Source organism: Choloepus didactylus, chromosome 8 (genome assembly GCF_015220235.1).
Source record: "Choloepus didactylus isolate mChoDid1 chromosome 8, mChoDid1.pri, whole genome shotgun sequence".
In the NCBI taxonomy this organism is placed as follows: Eukaryota; Metazoa; Chordata; class Mammalia; order Pilosa; family Megalonychidae; genus Choloepus; species Choloepus didactylus.
Window position 1 is genome coordinate 141,518,243 of NC_051314.1, and position 17,527 is coordinate 141,535,769.

The 17,527-nt window shown below is 39.5% G+C and overlaps 1 protein-coding gene across 5 annotated transcripts in view; it reads left to right on the forward strand.

Annotated features, from left to right (window-relative positions):
• PROSER2 (proline and serine rich 2) overlaps window positions 1-17,527 on the forward strand; it is a 56,667-nt gene that overhangs the window by 26,748 nt on the left and 12,392 nt on the right. The window lies entirely within an intron of this gene.

Genomic DNA, 17,527 nt, shown 5'->3' on the forward strand with positions numbered 1-17,527 from the left:
TGTGTGGTTCTCACTGCCGTATTTGCAGCTGTTTTTGGGTTTTTTTAAAAAAAGAACTAGTCCGCCTCCAAACGCCAACCCATGGTTTTCCCACACTGCAGCATGGCTGCTGGACATTCAGCAGGCTCACTCACTCGTTTCAGAACGCAGACTCCCAGTTTCGCCAAGTGGATTTAGCAGACCTTGTTCAGCTAGTGCATCGCTGGAACTGGTGTTCTGGGTCACTTTCTGGCCTCTATCTAATATTTTTCACGGAGGTGTTTTTTTGCCCTGTCTCTCCTAGCCGCTATCTTAGGTTCTCCTGTATCATTATTGAAAGTGATGTACTGAAATCTCCTAAAAAAAAATTAATATAGAACTGTCTGTTTCTCCCTTCAAATATCTGCCAGTATTTGCTTCATATATTTTGGGGGCTCTGCTGACGGGTGCATGTGTATTTATAATTGCTGTGTGTTCTTGTTAAATTCTACCTTTATCAGTACGTAGTGACCTTCTTTATCCCTTCTTACAGTTTTTATTTGAAATCTATTTTGTCTGGTATTAGTATAGCTACCCCAACTCTTTTTTGGTTACTGATTGCATGGCATATTTTTTCCATCCTTTTCTTTTCTGCCAATCTCTGCCTTTTGTCTGGAGAGTTTAATCCATTTATATTTAAAGGCACTACTAATTATGCAGTACTTTCTTTTGCCATTTTGCTATTTGGTCTTTATAAAAGTCTTATACCTTTTTTGTCCTTCAATTCGTCCATAAATGCCTCCTTTCATGTTTATTTGATTTTTTTTTGTAGTGTACCATTTTGAGTCTCTTCTCATTTCCTTCTGTACATATTTTTCAGATATTTTCTTTGTGGTTACCATGGGGCTTAAATTTAACATCTTAAATCTGTAACAATCTCATTTGATTTGATACCAACTTAACTTCAATAGCATACACAAGCACTGTTCTTAGACCACTCTTCCCACCTTTTTGTTGTACTGGTTACAAATTACATCTTAAAAAGATGTAAAACATTATATGCCCCAAACCATAGATTTATCATTATTTTTATGCATTTGCATTTTAGAACCTGTAAGAAGTCAGATGTGGAGTTACATATGAAAAAATACAATACAGTAGTACTGGCATGTATAATTACTCTCATGGTTACCTTTACTGGAGGTCTTTATTTCTTTTTGCTGCTTTGATCCACTGTCTAGTGTCCTTTCCTTTCATCGGAAGAACTTTCTTTAGCATTGCTTATGGGGCAGGCCTAGTGGTGATGAATTCGCTCAGCTTTTGTTCACCTAGAAATGTCTTAATCTCCCCCTTAGTTTGGAAAGACAGTGTCACCAGATTTAAAATTCTTGATTGGCATTTGGTTCTTTTGAGCACTTTAAATATTTCATTCTACTGCCTTCTTTTCTGCATGGTTTCTGATGAGAAATAGGCACTTAATCTTATTGGGACTCCCTTGTGTATAACACATTGCTGTTCTCCTGAAGCTTTCAGATATCTCTCCTTGTCCTTGGCAAAAGAAAATATATTGCAATTCACCAAAATATATTTTTCACCAAAAGAAAAATATATTGCAAGTTACGCTCTGAATATTTGAGAGCCTACAAATACTTAAGAATAGAGAGTTTACAACTAGTTCTTAAATTTAAAAAAATAATATGAAGACATTAAAAGTATGTATAGGAGAGGCGGGGCAAGATGGCAGACTGGTGAGCTGTATGTTTTAGTTACTCCTCCAGGAAAGTAGGTAAAAAGCCAGGAACTGCGTGGACTGGACACCACAGAGCAATCTGTCTTTGGGCATACTTCATACAACACTCATGAAAACGTGGAACTGCTGAGATCAGCGAAATCTGTAAGTTTTTGCGGCCAGGGGACCCGCGCCCCTCCCTGCCAGGCTCAGTCCCGGGGGAGGAGGGGCTGTCAGCTCCAGGAAGGAGAAGGGAGAATTGCAGTGGCTGCTCTTATGGGAAACTCATTCTACTGATTCAAACTCCAACCATAGATAGACTGAGACCAGACACCAGAGACTCTGAGAGCAGCCAGCCCAGCAGAGAGGAGACAGGCATAGAAAAAAAACAACACGAAAAACTCCAAAATAAAAGCAGAGGATTTTTGGAGTTCTGGTGAACACAGAAAGGGGAAGGGCGGAGATCAGGCCTTGAGGCGCATATGCAAATCCCGAAGCAAGGCTGATCTCTCTGCCCTGTGCACCTTTCCTTAATGGCCCTGGTTGCTTTGTCTATTAGCATTTCAATAACCCATTAGATCTCTGAGGAGGGCCGTTTTTTTTTTTTTTTTTTTTTTTTTTAAATCCTTTTTGCTTTTTCTAAAACAATTACTCTAAGAAGCTCAATACAGAAAGCTTCAAAGAATTGAAATTTGGGCACGTCAAGTCAAGAGCAGAACTAAGAGAGCTCTGAGACAAAAGGCAATAATCCAGTGGCTGAGAAAATTCACTAAACAACACAACTTCCCAAGAAAAGGGGGGTGTCCGCTCACAGCCACCATCCTGGTGGACAGGAAACACTCCTGCCCATCGCCAGCCCCATAGCCCAGAGCTGCCCCAGACAACCCAGTGTGACGGAAGTGCTTCAAATAACAGGCACACACCACAAAACTGGGCGTGGACATTAGCCTTCCCTGCAACCTCAGCTGAATGTCCCAGAGCTGGGAAGGGGGAGCAGTGTGAATTAACAGAGCCCCATTCAGCCATCATTTGAGCAGACTGGGAGCCTCCCAACACAGCCCAGCAGCCCAGAACTGCCCTGGGGGGACGGCACTCACCTGTGACATAGCACAGTCATCCCTCAACAGAGGACCCGGGGTGCACAGCCTGGAAGAGGGGCCCACTTGCAAGTCTCAGGAGCCATACGCCAATACCAAAGACTTGTGGGTCAGTGGCAGAGACAAACTGTGGCAGGACTGAACTGAAGGATTAGACTATTGCAGTAGCTTTAAAACTCTAGGATCATCAGGGAGATTTGACTGTTAGGGCCACCCCCCCTCCCCGACTGCCCAGAAACACGCCCCACATACAGGGCAGGCAACACCAACTACACACGCAAGCTTGGTACACCAATTGGGCCCCACAAGACTCACTCCCCCACTCACCAAAAAGGCTAAGCAGGGGAGATCTGGCTTGTGGAGAACAGGTGGCTCGTGGACGCCACCTGCTGGTTAGTTAGAGAAAGTGTACTCCACGAAGCTGTAGATCTGATAAATTAGAGATAAGGACTTCAACTGGTCTACAAACCCTAAAAGAACCCTATCAAGTTCAGCAAATGCCACGAGGCCAAAAACAACAGAAAATTATAAAGCATATGAAAAAACCAGACGATATGGATAACCCAAGCCCAAGCACCCAAATCAAAAGACCAGAAGAGACACACCTAGAGCAGCTACTCAAAGAACTAAAGATGAACAATGAGACCATAGTACGGGATATGAAGGAAATCAAGAAGACCCTAGAAGAGCATAAAGAAGACATTGCAAGACTAAATAAAAAAATGGATGATCTTATGGAAATTAAAGAAACTGTTGACCAAATTAAAAAGATTCTGGACACTCATAGTACAAGACTAGAGGAAGTTGAACAACGAATCAGTGACCTGGAAGAGGACAGAATGGAAAATGAAAGCATAAAAGAAAGAATGGGGAAAAAAAATTGAAAAACTCGAAATGGACCTCAGGGATATGATAGATAATATGAAACGTCCGAATATAAGACTCATTGGTGTCCCAGAAGGGGAAGAAAAGGGTAAAGGTCTAGGAAGAGTATTCAAAGAAATTGTTGGGGAAAACTTCCCAAATCTTCTAAACAACATAAATACACAAATCATAAATGCTCAGCGAACTCCAAATAGAATAAATCCAAAAAAACCCACTCCGAGACATATACTGATCACACTGTCAAACATAGAAGAGAAGGAGCAAGTTCTGAAAGCAGCAAGAGAAAAGCAATTCACCACATACAAAGGAAACAGCATAAGACTAAGTAGTGACTACTCAGCAGCCACCATGGAGGCGAGAAGGCAGTGGCACGATATATTTAAAATTCTGAGTGAGAAAAATTTCCAGCCAAGAATACTTTATCCAGCAAAGCTCTCCTTCAAATTTGAGGGAGAGCTTAAATTTTTCACAGACAAACAAATGCTGAGAGAATTTGCTAACAAGAGACCTGCCCTACTGGAGATACTCAAGGGAGCCCTACAGACAGAGAAACAAAGAAAGCACAGAGAGACTTGGAGAAAGGTTCAGTACTAAAGAGATTCGGTATGGGTACAATAAAGGATATTAATAGACAGAGGGGAAAAATATGACAAACATAAACCAAAGGATAAGATGGCTGATTCAAGAAACGCCTTCACGGTTATAACGTTGAATGTAAATGGATTAAACTCCCCAATTAAAAGATATAGATTCGCAGAATGGATCAAAAAAATGAACCATCAATATGTTGCATACAAGAGACTCATCTTAGACACAGGGACACAAAGAAACTGAAAGTGAAAGGATGGAAAAAAATATTTCATGCAAGCTACAGCCAAAAGAAAGCAGGTGTAGCAATATTAACCTCAGATAAAATAGACTTCAAATGCAGGGATGTTTTGAGAGACAAAGAAGGCCACTACATACTAATAAAAGGGGCAATTCAGCAAGAAGAAATAACAATCGTAAATGTCTATGCACCCAATCAAGGTGCCACAAAATACATGAGAGAAACATTGGCAGAACTAAAGGAAGCAATTGATGTTTCCACAATAATTGTGGGAGACTTCAACACATCACTCTCTCCTATAGATAGATCAACCAGACAGAAGACCAATAAGGAAATTGAAAACCTAAACAATCTGATAAATGAATTAGATTTAACAGACATCTACAGGACATTACATCCCAAATCACCAGGATACACATACTTTTCTAGTGCTCACGGAACTTTCTCCAGAATAGATCATATGCTGGGACATAAAACAAGCCTCAATAAATTTAAAAAGATTGAAATTATTCAAAGCACATTCTCTGACCACAATGGAATACAATTAGAAGTCAATAACCATCAGAGACTTAGAAAATTCACAAATACCTGGAGGTTAAACAACACACTCCTAAACAATCAGTGGGTTAAAGAAGAAATAGCAAGAGAAATTGCTAAATATATAGAGACGAATGAAAATGAGAACACAACATACCAAAACCTATGGGATGCAGCAAAAGCAGTGCTAAGGGGGAAATTTATAGCACTAAACGCATATATTAAAAAGGAAGAAAGAGCCAAAATCAAAGAACTAATGGATCAACTGAAGAAGCTAGAAAATGAACAGCAAACCAATCCTAAACCAAGTACAAGAAAAGAAATAACAAGGATTAAAGCAGAAATAAATGACATAGAGAACAAAAAAACAATAGAAAGGATAAATATCACCAAAAGTTGGTTCTTTGAGAAGATCAACAAGATTGACAAGCCCCTAGCTAGACTGACAAAATCAAAAAGAGAGAAGACCCATATAAACAAAATAATGAATGAAAAAGGTGACATAACTGCAGATCCTGAAGAAATTAAAAAAATTATAAGAGGATATTATGAACAACTGTATGGCAACAAACTGGATAATGTAGAAGAAATGGACAATTTCCTGGAAACATATGAACAACCTAGACTGACCAGAGAAGAAATAGAAGACCTCAACCAACCCATCACAAGCAAAGAGATCCAATCAGTCATCAAAAATCTTCCCACAAATAAATGCCCAGGGCCAGATGGCTTCACAGGGGAATTCTACCAAACTTTCCAGAAAGAACTGACACCAATCTTACTCAAACTCTTTGAAAACATTGAAAAAAATGGAACACTACCTAACTCATTTTATGAAGCTAACATCAATCTAATACCAAAACCAGGCAAAGATGCCACAAAAAAGGAAAACTACCGGCCAATCTCCCTAATGAATATAGATGCAAAAATCCTCAACAAAATACTTGCAAATCGAATCCAAAGACACATTAAAAAAATCATACACCATGACCAAGTGGGGTTCATTCCAGGCATGCAAGGATGGTTCAACATAAGAAAAACAATCAATGTATTACAACACATTAAAAACTCGAAAGGGAAAAATCAATTGATCATCTCAATAGATGCTGAAAAAGCATTTGACAAAATCCAACATCCCTTTTTGATAAAAACACTTCAAAAGGTAGGAATTGAAGGAAACTTCCTCAACATGATAAAGAGCATATATGAAAAACCCACAGCCAGCATAGTACTCAATGGTGAGAGACTGAAAGCCTTCCCTCTAAGATCAGGAACAAGACAAGGATGCCCGCTGTCACCACTCTTATTCAACATTGTGCTGGAAGTGCTAGCCAGGGCAATCCGGCAAGACAAAGAAATAAAAGGCATCCAAATTGGAAAAGAAGAAGTAAAACTGTCATTGTTTGCAGATGATATGATCTTATATCTAGAAAACCCTGAGAAATCAACGATACACCTACTAGAGCTAATAAACAAATTTAGCAAAGTAGCGGGATACAAGATTAATGCACATAAGTCAGTAATGTTTCTATATGCTAGAAATGAACAAACTGAAGAGACACTCAAGAAAAAGATACCATTTTCAATAGCAACTAAAAAAATCAAGTACCTAGGAATAAACTTAACCAAAGATGTAAAAGACCTATACAAAGAAAACTACATAACTCTACTAAAAGAAATAGAAGGGGACCTTAAAAGATGGAAAAATATTCCATGTTCATGGATAGGAAGGCTAAATGTCATTAAGATGTCAATTCTACCCAAACTCATCTACAGATTCAATGCAATCCCAATCAAAATTCCAACAACCTACTTTGCAGACTTGGAAGAGCTAGTTATCAAATTTATTTGGAAAGGGAAGATGCCTCGAATTGCTAAAGACACTCTAAAAAAGAAAAACGAAGTGGGAGGACTTACACTCCCTGACTTTGAAGCTTATTATAAAGCCACAGTTGCCAAAACAGCATGGTACTGGCACAAAGATAGACATATAGATCAATGGAATCGAATTGAGAATTCAGAGATAGACCCTCAGATCTATGGCCGACTGATCTTTGATAAGGCCCCTAAAGTCACCGAACTGAGCCATAATGGTCTTTTCAACAAATGGTGCTGGGAGAGTTGGATATCCATATCCAAAAGAATGAAAGAGGAGCCCTACCTCACCCCCTACACAAAAATTAACTCAAAATGGACCAAAGATCTCAATATAAAAGAAAGTACCATAAAACTCCTAGAAGATAATGTAGGAAAACATCTTCAAGACCTTGTATTAGGAGGCCACTTCCTAGACTTTACACCCAAAGCACAAGCAACAAAAGAGAAAATAGATAAATGGGAACTCCTCAAGCTTAGAAGTTTCTGCACCTCAAAGGAATTTCTCAAAAAGGTAAAGAGGCAGCCAACTCAATGGGAAAAAATTTTTGGAAACCATGTATCTGACAAAAGACTGATATCTTGCATATACAAAGAAATCCTACAACTCAATGACAATAGTACAGACAGCCCAATTATAAAATGGGCAAAAGATATGAAAAGACAGTTCTCTGAAGAGGAAATACAAATGGCCAAGAAACACATGAAAAAATGTTCAGCTTCACTAGCTATTAGAGAGATGCAAATTAAGACCACAATGAGATACCATCTAACACCGGTTAGAATGGCTGCCATTAAACAAACAGGAAACTACAAATGCTGGAGGGGATGTGGAGAAATTGGAACTCTTATTCATTGTTGGTGGGACTGTATAATGGTTCAGCCACTCTGGAAGTCAGTCTGGCAGTTCCTTAGAAAACTAGATATAGAGCTACCATTCGATCCAGCGATTGCACTTCTCGGTATATACCCGGAAGATCGGAAAGCAGTGACACGAACAGATATCTGCACGCCAATGTTCATAGCAGCATTATTCACAATTGCCAAGAGATGGAAACAACCCAAATGTCCTTCAACAGATGAGTGGATAAATAAAATGTGGTATATACACACGATGGAATACTACGCGGCAGTAAGAAGGAACGATCTGGTGAAACATATGACAACATGGATGAACCTTGAAGACATAATGCTGAGCGAAATAAGCCAGGCACAAAAAGAGAAATATTATATGCTACCACTAATGTGAACTTTGAAAAATGTAAAACAAATGGTTTATAATGTAGAATGTAGGGGAACTAGCAGTAGAGAGCAATTAAGGAAGGGGGAACAATAATCCAAGAAGAACAGATAAGCTATTTAACGTTCTGGGGATGCCCAGAAATGACTATGGTCTGTTAATTTCTGATGGATGTAGTAGGAACAAGTTCACTGAAATGTTGCTATATTATGTAACTTTCTTGGGGTAAAGTAGGAACATGTTGGAAGTTAAGCAGTTATCTTAGGTTAGTTGTCTTTTTCTTACTCCCTTGCTATGGTCTCTTTGAAATGTTTTTTTATTGTATGTTTGTTTTCTTTTTAACTTTTTTTTTTCATACAGTTGATTTGAAAAAAGAAGGGAAAGTTAAAAAAAAAAAAAGAAAAGAAAAAAGACAAACAAGGAAAAAAAAAAAAAAAGATGTAGTGCCCCCTTGAGGAGCCTGTGGAGAATGCAGGGGTATTCGCCTACCCCACCTCCATGGTTGCTAACATGACCACAGACATAGGGGACTGGTGGTTTGATGGGTTGAGCCCTCTACCATAAGTTTTACCCTTGGGAAGACGGCTGCTGCAAAGGAGAGGCTAGGCCTCCCTATATTTGTGCCTAAGAGTCTCCTCCTGAATGCCTCTTTGTTGCTCAGATGTGGCCCTCTCTCTCTGGCTAAGCCAACTTGAAAGGTGAAATCACTGCCCTCCCCCCTACGTAGGATCAGACACCCAGGGAAGTGAATCTCCCTGGCAACGTGGAATATGACTCCCGGGGAGGAATGTAGACCCGGCATCGTGGGATGGAGAACATCTTCTTGACCAAAAGGGGGATGTGAAAGGAAATGAAATAAGCTTCAGTGGCAGAGAGATTCCAAAACGAGCCGAGAGATCACTCTGGTGGGCACTCTTACGCACACTTTAGACAACCCTTTTTAGGTTCTAAAGAATAGGGGTAGCTGGTGGTGGATACCTGAAACTATTAAACTACAACCCAGAACCCATGAATCTCGAAGACAGTTGTATAAAAATGTAGCTTATGAGGGGTGACAATGGGATTGGGAAAGCCATAAGGACCACACTCCACTTTGTCTAGTTTATGGATGGATGTGTAGAAAAGTAGGGGAAGCAAACAAACAGACAAAGGTACCCAGTGTTCTTTTTTACTTCAATTGCTCTTTTTCACTCTAATTATTATTCTTGTTATTTTTGTGTGTGTGCTAATGAAGGTGTCAGGGATTGATTTAGGTGATGAATGTACAACTATGTAATGGTACTGTAAACAATCGAAAGTACAATTTGTTTTGTATGACTGCGTGGTATGTGAATATATCTCAATAAAATGATGATTAAAAAAAAAAATAAAAAAAATAAAAGTATGTATAAAAGATATACAGATTAATACTCCAGTAATCAGTAGAGTTTTATGCTTTTCTAAAGCATAGTTAGGAAGCAGTCCTGCTCAGAAGTAAAAGGGTGTTTCTAAAACACCTTTTTTTAGAAAGTGGCCAACTTAGGTACAGTAGTGTATGTGTTGATGGAATAAAATCGAGATGTTCCTCAGATGGCCTTGGTATCTAAGTAAAAGCCTGTAGCAAATTAGGAGTCAGGGTATTTGAATTATTTTATTGCCTTTCACATTCATTTACTTGTTGAACTTGAGCCACATCTCTTAACATCCTTTGTACCAAGGCCTGCTTTGATAAAGAACTGAAATAATACCTACTATCCTTTTCCTCCTAGGGGAGACCATGATGCGAAGTATGTCAAGTGCTTTGAATGTGGAGAAGAAAGATGCCTCTTTTGTATCTCCATTCTAGTCATATGGGGCCCATTCTTCCTGTTAACCAACTAATGTCTGCTTTTACCAAATCCTGTATGGTCACTGAAACTCAAATACTCCGAATACAAATAGGACTTGATTGAGCTCTACAAACTTGTCCATTGAGGATTAGCACTGACTATTCCATACATTATCTTCTCTCTCTTGTGAGTGTGTATGTGATTGATACATTTACTCAAATATTGAAGCACTGTTCTAGGAGTTAGGGACACAACAATGGCGCTTACATTTTGGTGACTGAAATCCTTTAAGATAAAATAGGTGGTTGTAGATTTGCTTCCCAGGGCATCAGACTCAGACGGAAGTTAGCATGCAGGAGCTTTATTAGGAGTGCTCTGTGGCAGTTAGAGGAAGGGAGCAGGACTGGGCAGAGGCAGGAGTTGAGCTGTGATGTAGACCCACTGAAGGCCTTGGCTCTTTCTCCGGAAGCTCTGAGCAGGGTCTCCCATTGGGTCAGGAGTGGGGGTGGGGCTTTCAGCCATTGGATGCAGGATACCTCTGGAAGGAGGCATGACCTTGACAAGATATTTTTTTCAGCCCACGACAATCCCCAGAGAAGACTGACAGCCGCGTGCTCTCTTTCAGCAGCACTCCCACCACATGGGGAGATAAGTCCTTCCTTGCCAACAGGTGGGTGGGGTTGGTGCTTACACTGACCCCCACAAAGGTTTAGGGAGAAAATGAAAGGAATAAAGGCGCTTAGCCTCTTAGAGGGGTGGAAGCAGCCAGGGTACCTGCAGGAAATCTTAACTAGAAGAAGCAAGTCTATAAAATGAATTCAGGGAGTTTACAGGATACTGCCATTTAAAATACACTCTAGAGAATGTGAAAGCACATGGGATATTAAGGTCTGCCTCTGGAAAATTTGGAAAACACATCTTGTTGACTCTTTGTCACATTGTCATGCACAGGAATTTATCTTCGGAGACAAAAGGTCTTGTTTAAAAGGAAGATCTATTGAGTTTCAGCTGCAGAGTCACAGAGAAGTGGCTTTTTAAAAAAAAACTTTTTGTCATTATAAGATATTAATAATGCCATCAGCTTCAAAAGGGGAAATATAAATCTCTTGCATTTATAAATATCAGAAGGTCAATGTGGGAGAAGTGAGAACAGCCTTATGCTGCTTGTGGTGGAAGGGTTATTTTGAGCCCTCAGTGTTGACTTGCAAGGGTTTTATAGTGGGGATCAGAAGGGCATTCCCCAAGATATTTATAATTTCTCATAAATCCGAAACAAATCTTTTTACATTTTAAAAATTGCTTTCTTTGCTAGCCAGTCAGTGTGCTGAAAATCAGCCCAGACTATTAACAAACACAGAGGTATTGGCGACAGGCCTGGGTTCAAATCCAAGTTTGTCTACTTGACACCTTTGTACCTTTGGGAAGGTTATTTAATCACTTTCAGCTTCAGTATCTTCATTAGTTAAGAAAAAGTGGTAGGTAACAGTCCTTTCTCAAGGGTTAGTCTAAGACCAGCTGCTGTTTTTCTAGTGCCCTGTTAGCTTCCAGAATGCACAATTCCCTCCATCCTGCCACCATCATCTTGTTTGGATCCATGCTTTCTCTTTTTTTAATCTCTTTCTCTTGTCATTCGTCTTCTAAATTATTTTTTTTTTTGAACTCTGTAAGGTGGGGTGGTAAAAGGGAAACACTTCCTCCACCCATTATCTCACAATTTCTTCTGCCAATTTTATTTCACTTTGAAGTTAAATTAAAGAATCCCTGTCCTTTACAGTTCTCTATCTAGTAAAATCATAAAGTGATACTGTGATGTATTTGATCCTCTGTATTTCTCCTCAGTGCCAATCATTGTATGTAAAGCGGGTAATAGAGGGAACATCGTAAATCCCATTTTTATGAGGTCTATAATTAAATTATATTCTTATGGTCTGTGTTTGATTATATAATTCTGCCACATATTCCACTTTACTACATATTCCCAACTGTATAATGGAAGATATGTTCCATTACCTTCTACTTACACCTGTTGACTGTTTTCAAGCATTTTCCTTTATGGGTAATTATTGAACCCAGTTTAGTTGTCATCTGTTATTATTTCACAGTTGTATATCTTCCTTAGAGCTGGCAAACTGAGAAAATTTGGCGTTTAATTTTAAATGGCAACTAAAGTTTTTTAAACAGCTGTGTAATACTTGATGTTTTGTCAAGTACTGTACTTAGCAGTTAAGTTTCCTTTGAAGAATGAACTATTTATGACAAAGTTAGAAAATTTTTAAACCTCATACTTTACTTTCTGGACATCTTAATTTGGAGAGGAGTTGTGTGTTTTCCAGATTTTCCAGAGGCAGACCTTAATATCCCATGTGCTTTCACATTCTCTGAAGAGTGTATTTTAAATGGCAGTGTCTGTAAACTCCCTTCAGGTCTTTTTTAGGTGACTTATCTCTTTAGAATGAAAATCAACATAGTGATTTCCCCACGTGATTGTCCTTTATACCCAATGCTGTAAAAGATTAGTAAACAGTGGTTTTGAGCTTCAAAATGTATCACATGTAAATGCACCTCTTGATGGGCTCCTTACATAAAAGGTAATGTAATCCCAGTTTTCAGAAGTGTTTCTTTTAAGCAAAGGTTATTTTTAAAAGAAGATAGAAGTATCCTGGGATATAACCAATCCTTGCTCTTTAGAAACTTTTCTCTTGAGCCAGTGCAAGAGAAAAATTAAAATAGCTACTTCAATTAGATTGTTACAGCTATCCATATGGCCCCCATTTGGCCAGGGCTGTTCAGAGAGGTTGGTGTATGTGATATCTTTATTTCTCAAGAGGCTAGTTCCATGTGTGTGTGTTTGTGTGTGTTTTCTTGTAAGCATTTCTTTCTCTGGGCATTTTTTATTAAAGATATAGTTAGAACTAGAACCAGTTGGCTAAATCCTGAAATACTCAACTAAGGGAAATCCCTTGAATGTGTTAAGAGGGGCAGCTTTGACACAAATACAAGGCATCACTTTGCAAAGTTGGTAGTGTGGTTGTGAAACTTACTACCTTCAGAGGTGATGTGGACTCCAAATAAGAGGTTCAAGAAGGATTTAGAGACATTCATGAATGATAGCTCTTTGAGTCTAGCAAAGGAAGTTTTGGGTGTTGGGTTACCTTGTATTCTTAACCTCCTGAGGTTGACATGTCTCAAACACTCGTAGCATCTCATAAAACATCCTAGGTGCCACTACCAGGGTGTCTCATGTCACTATTTTTCGGTTCTTACTCTGAATGAGTTCCTGAATCTGTTCTGCCCATCAGGCACACCAGCGCTTCCTCTGGAAAGTAATACAATTTAACTAGTTGAAAAGAGTGAGAAGCTCTAATTCCCATTGTTCTTAAGGCTTTTGACTCTACTAATGTGTCTGCTTCTTTGCCGGCTGGATTGGGACAGCTCCAACCCCCAAGCACACTCCTTTTAATTTTTATCTGTAACTTGAGCAAAAGCAATGATCCAAATTCATTATTGAGTTTTTGGAGATGTAACATTCACTTGAACTATCTTGAAACCCTGACGTCCCCCACCCCCAAGCTAACAAGGGTTGTATGGCCCTAAAGTCACATGAAGAGTCTTCGATGAGGTCTTTGGTTGGCCTCTGAGTTACTCTCTTCCGTCACCAAAGCACTTGATGCCTCACCCAGTAGTTATGGAAGAAGATGGTAAAACAAGAAATGATGAATGTGTTCTTCATGTCTGGATTAGACTGAAGTCTAGAAGGTACTCTAGAAATCTGAAATACTCTTTGCTTTATGATTTCAAGGAGAGAAAATAGAATCATAGGAGTGGAAAAGGAGATGCCGACTGGTCAGTAAGTAATACTGTCCTCCTCTCAGTTTTGGCTTCCTAACTGGCGTTGATAAAAACCTAGCCTGGTCAAAACAGCAATTTTAAGACAAAGCTAAATAGCTTTTATAAAAGTTCAATTTCAGTAAACGTTTAGTAAATGCCTGCTGTGTACAAGTACTGACTGGCAATGGTTTTACCTCCTTAGGAGCTCACAATTAAGTGGCAAGACAGCCATGTGGCACAGGCTTGGAGGGGCTCTAGGGGCACACAAGATGCTCTTTCCTGCAGGTGTTTCCATCTTGACCAAGATTGTCTTTATAATATTGTCAGTTTAAAGACGTCTAAGGCAGCCAGGGAGCCCGACTAGACCCTCAAAGCCATTGTTCGTTAGTTGTGTAATCAACACTGGACACATCACACCTCATCCCTCACTGGTTTGTTTGGTGCCCCTTTCCTGCCAGGAGTGTAGGTTAAGTTAGCCATGGTGAAAAATTAAAATAGTGACTCATTAAAAATTACCGTAATTAAACCTTTACCCTGAAATTGTGGGGTTATACCGTGGGCACTTAGCCTTTAAAGCTATGTAGGGGGCTACAGAGAGGCCTTTTCCAATTGTATTCTCGCTGCTCCTGTCCTGTTACAGCTTCAGAACTCTCTGTCTTCAACTTGAATTAGCAAATCAGTAAAGCATCGCTCAAGTGTCAGGGACATCATTTCAGTCTCTGTTAGAAGAACATGTGAACATCAAATCAAACTTGGCCAAAATAGGTGCCCTCAGCTGCCTACCTGGTTAAGGCTGCTGGTTAAGAGGGGCTTGGCTCATTTCTAGAAATGTTTTTGGCCATAATCATCTTTTTATGATATATATTTTTTGTCTATAATAACGACAAACTCAGCTGGTGCTATATTTTCCTCCTTCGCAAGTAATTGCCACAGTTGTCTTTCTCTGCAATTAAGCCGAGTTTCTTTGTTTAAATGAAAAACAAAACAAAAGAAAAATCCTAAGAACTTAAGTATGGAAGCAAGGTTCAGTTATCTCTTAGGTAGAAGTTATTTTAGTCTGAGTATTCTAAGCCTTCTCAGCTTTTGTTCAAAATTTTTTTTTATTTTTCTCTCTCTACCATTTCCCCAAAAAGAAAACTGCTGTCCCAAATCTGTACTAATGTAAATATACCTAGGATTGTTGACTTTTGTGTTTGTTGCTAGCATTCATTTAAAAAGTTTGTTTGCCCAACTTTTTATCTGATTGTTCTCAGAGCTCAAATTCTTGCTTGCTGCCTTGCCTTTTTTTTAATTTTTTTATTTTTTTATTTTTTTTTTTTGGTGTTTTTTAAAAAAAAAAAATCTTATTGTGGTAAAAAATGGATATATATAACATAAAATTAGCCATTTCAACCATTGAAGTGTACAGTTCAGTGTCATTAATTAACATTCATAACGTTGTGCAACCATAACCACTATTTCCAGAACTTTTTCATCACTCCAAATAGAAACTCTGACCCATTAAGCAATAACTCCCTGTTCCCCACTTCCCCCAGCCCCTGGTAACCTCTACTCCACTTTCTGTCTCAAAGAATTTGCCTATTCTAACTTCTCATGTAAGAGGAAATCATGTATTTGTCCTTTTCTGCCTGGCTTATTTCATTTGGCATGTTTTCCAGGCTCATCCATGTTGTCTCAGGTGTCAGAATTCCCTGCTTTTTGATGCCCTGCCTCTTCAAGGACTGTGCCTTCCTCTTTACCCTCCCTGCCTGAGAGAGGCAGCGTCCAGTGTGCCCTGGGAGCTGGAGGAGTAAACAGGAAGTCTCTTGGACTGGGGCCGCTTGCCCCTTTTCTGGCCTGAGGTGCCTGCTCCCCTGCTCTTGCCTGGGTTTTTTCCCATTCCCACCTTGCTTTCTCTCTCAGGTGCAGGCAGCGTGCAGGTTCATTGGGAGGGCAGCTTCGTGCTTGCGAGATGAGGCAATGGACCAAGCCTGCAGCATTTCTGGCCCTGCCCCGTGGGCCAGGTGCCAGGCCAGGCGGATCACCAAGAAGGGCTTTGATCCAGTCGGGTCCCCAGCCCACACTCCAGCCCCGGACAGCAGGGAGACCACAGAGGGGATCAGGAAGCAAGAACAGGAGTCTCCCAGGACCTGGGATCTGGCCACTGGGCAGCCTGGTTACAATCGATTTGTGTCTTGTAGGTACAAATAATGAGGGAGCAGGAGCAGGGAAACCACTGAGAGAAAACTGTGACTTGAGGGACTCCGGGTAAAATGAGCAGACTTGCTTGGAGCCACAGATTTGGAAGGAGGTGTTTAAAATGTGTTATCTTCAGGGTGGAAGTGCTATGCACTCACTTGTTCCTTTTTTGAATCAGAAAATAACTCTAATCTTGGCTGATAAACATAAATAAGACTAGAATTAATGACACTTGTACCAAGAACCATGAAAGCTCAAAGTTTAAGTTATAGGCAGTTCTACACACCTTTAAAACTCTTGACCTTAACCAGAGCCCCCGTTGCTCTCTCCAGCCAGGTGGGAACCGAAATAAATAGTCTGATTAAGCTTATTTTATTAAGTATGTGCATTTTTTATTTAAACAACTTTTTAAATTTTATTACTTTTAGTTTTTCTTTAATTTTAGATTTGTGAACTTAAGGGAAACTACAGTATGATGATATGTTCTTGTTTCAATATAATTTATGACATTAAAAAGAACAAGGGTATTCTATACTTTCTTGCATTATGTATTGCAGTTCTACTGGATTTATGTTATATAGGCTGGGGGGTTAGCTTACAGAACTAATTATTGCCATTTAAAGATTGTTTCTCTGGGAACATAATTTTCACATTCCAAAGACTTACAAACTAAATTTTCCATAGAAGCATTTTTTAAGGTTGGGTCCAGTTTGTATATAAGTTGAGTGGAAAGGTAGCTCAGTGGTTGATTTTTTAGGACCAGTCCTATCTTGGATGATAAAACAGGGCAGTTTCTTGAGAAACTTCCCTCAGTATACTTTGATTGCACTGACTGCCTACTGGATGCAAGACAACTACACTTAGAAAATACAGACATGGTCCTTTCTTTAAGTGCAGAGTCTACAGAGGGGAAAAATGTGGGTGACAGAATAACTATAGTAAAAATAGAATTTTATTTAAGGAGTTGAGTCTATTTTTTAAGTATCTCTCAAATCCATCTGCTTTTCTCTATTCCACCTCTCTAGTTGGGTGACTTAACTCTTCTCTAAGTTGGTTCACACATGCAGTATTTTCCAAACTATAGCCAAGATGATCTTAACAAAATACCTTTTCAACTAGCCTTCATCCCTTTTTGCTTAACTTCCACCCCCTTCCTTCAGGTTATTAACTAGTATATCATTTCTTCTGTGAAGTTTTTCCTGATTAGACCTCCTCTTCCCCCAAAGCATGAGCTGAGACCCAAGCTGTGTGTTTCTGTAATATTATGACAACTACTTGTGGTACTGTGACTGCCTGTTTTCTCATCTGAAGCCCTCTTTAGATGATAAGCTCTAGATGGCAAGAACAGTGTTTGTACTCTTGTATTTGTACTGCCTGATGCTTAGTACGTGCTCAAATATGTGAATGTATGATTCAGTAAATGCCCTGGGAGTGGGTTGGAGGTGTGTGACATTTAAATTGGAGCATGAAGGATAGGTAAGATGTGGCTTTGCAGACGGGCACTGCTGACATAGAAACTGGTATAGGCAACAGCAAATGGTTCAGTTTGATTCGAGTATAGAG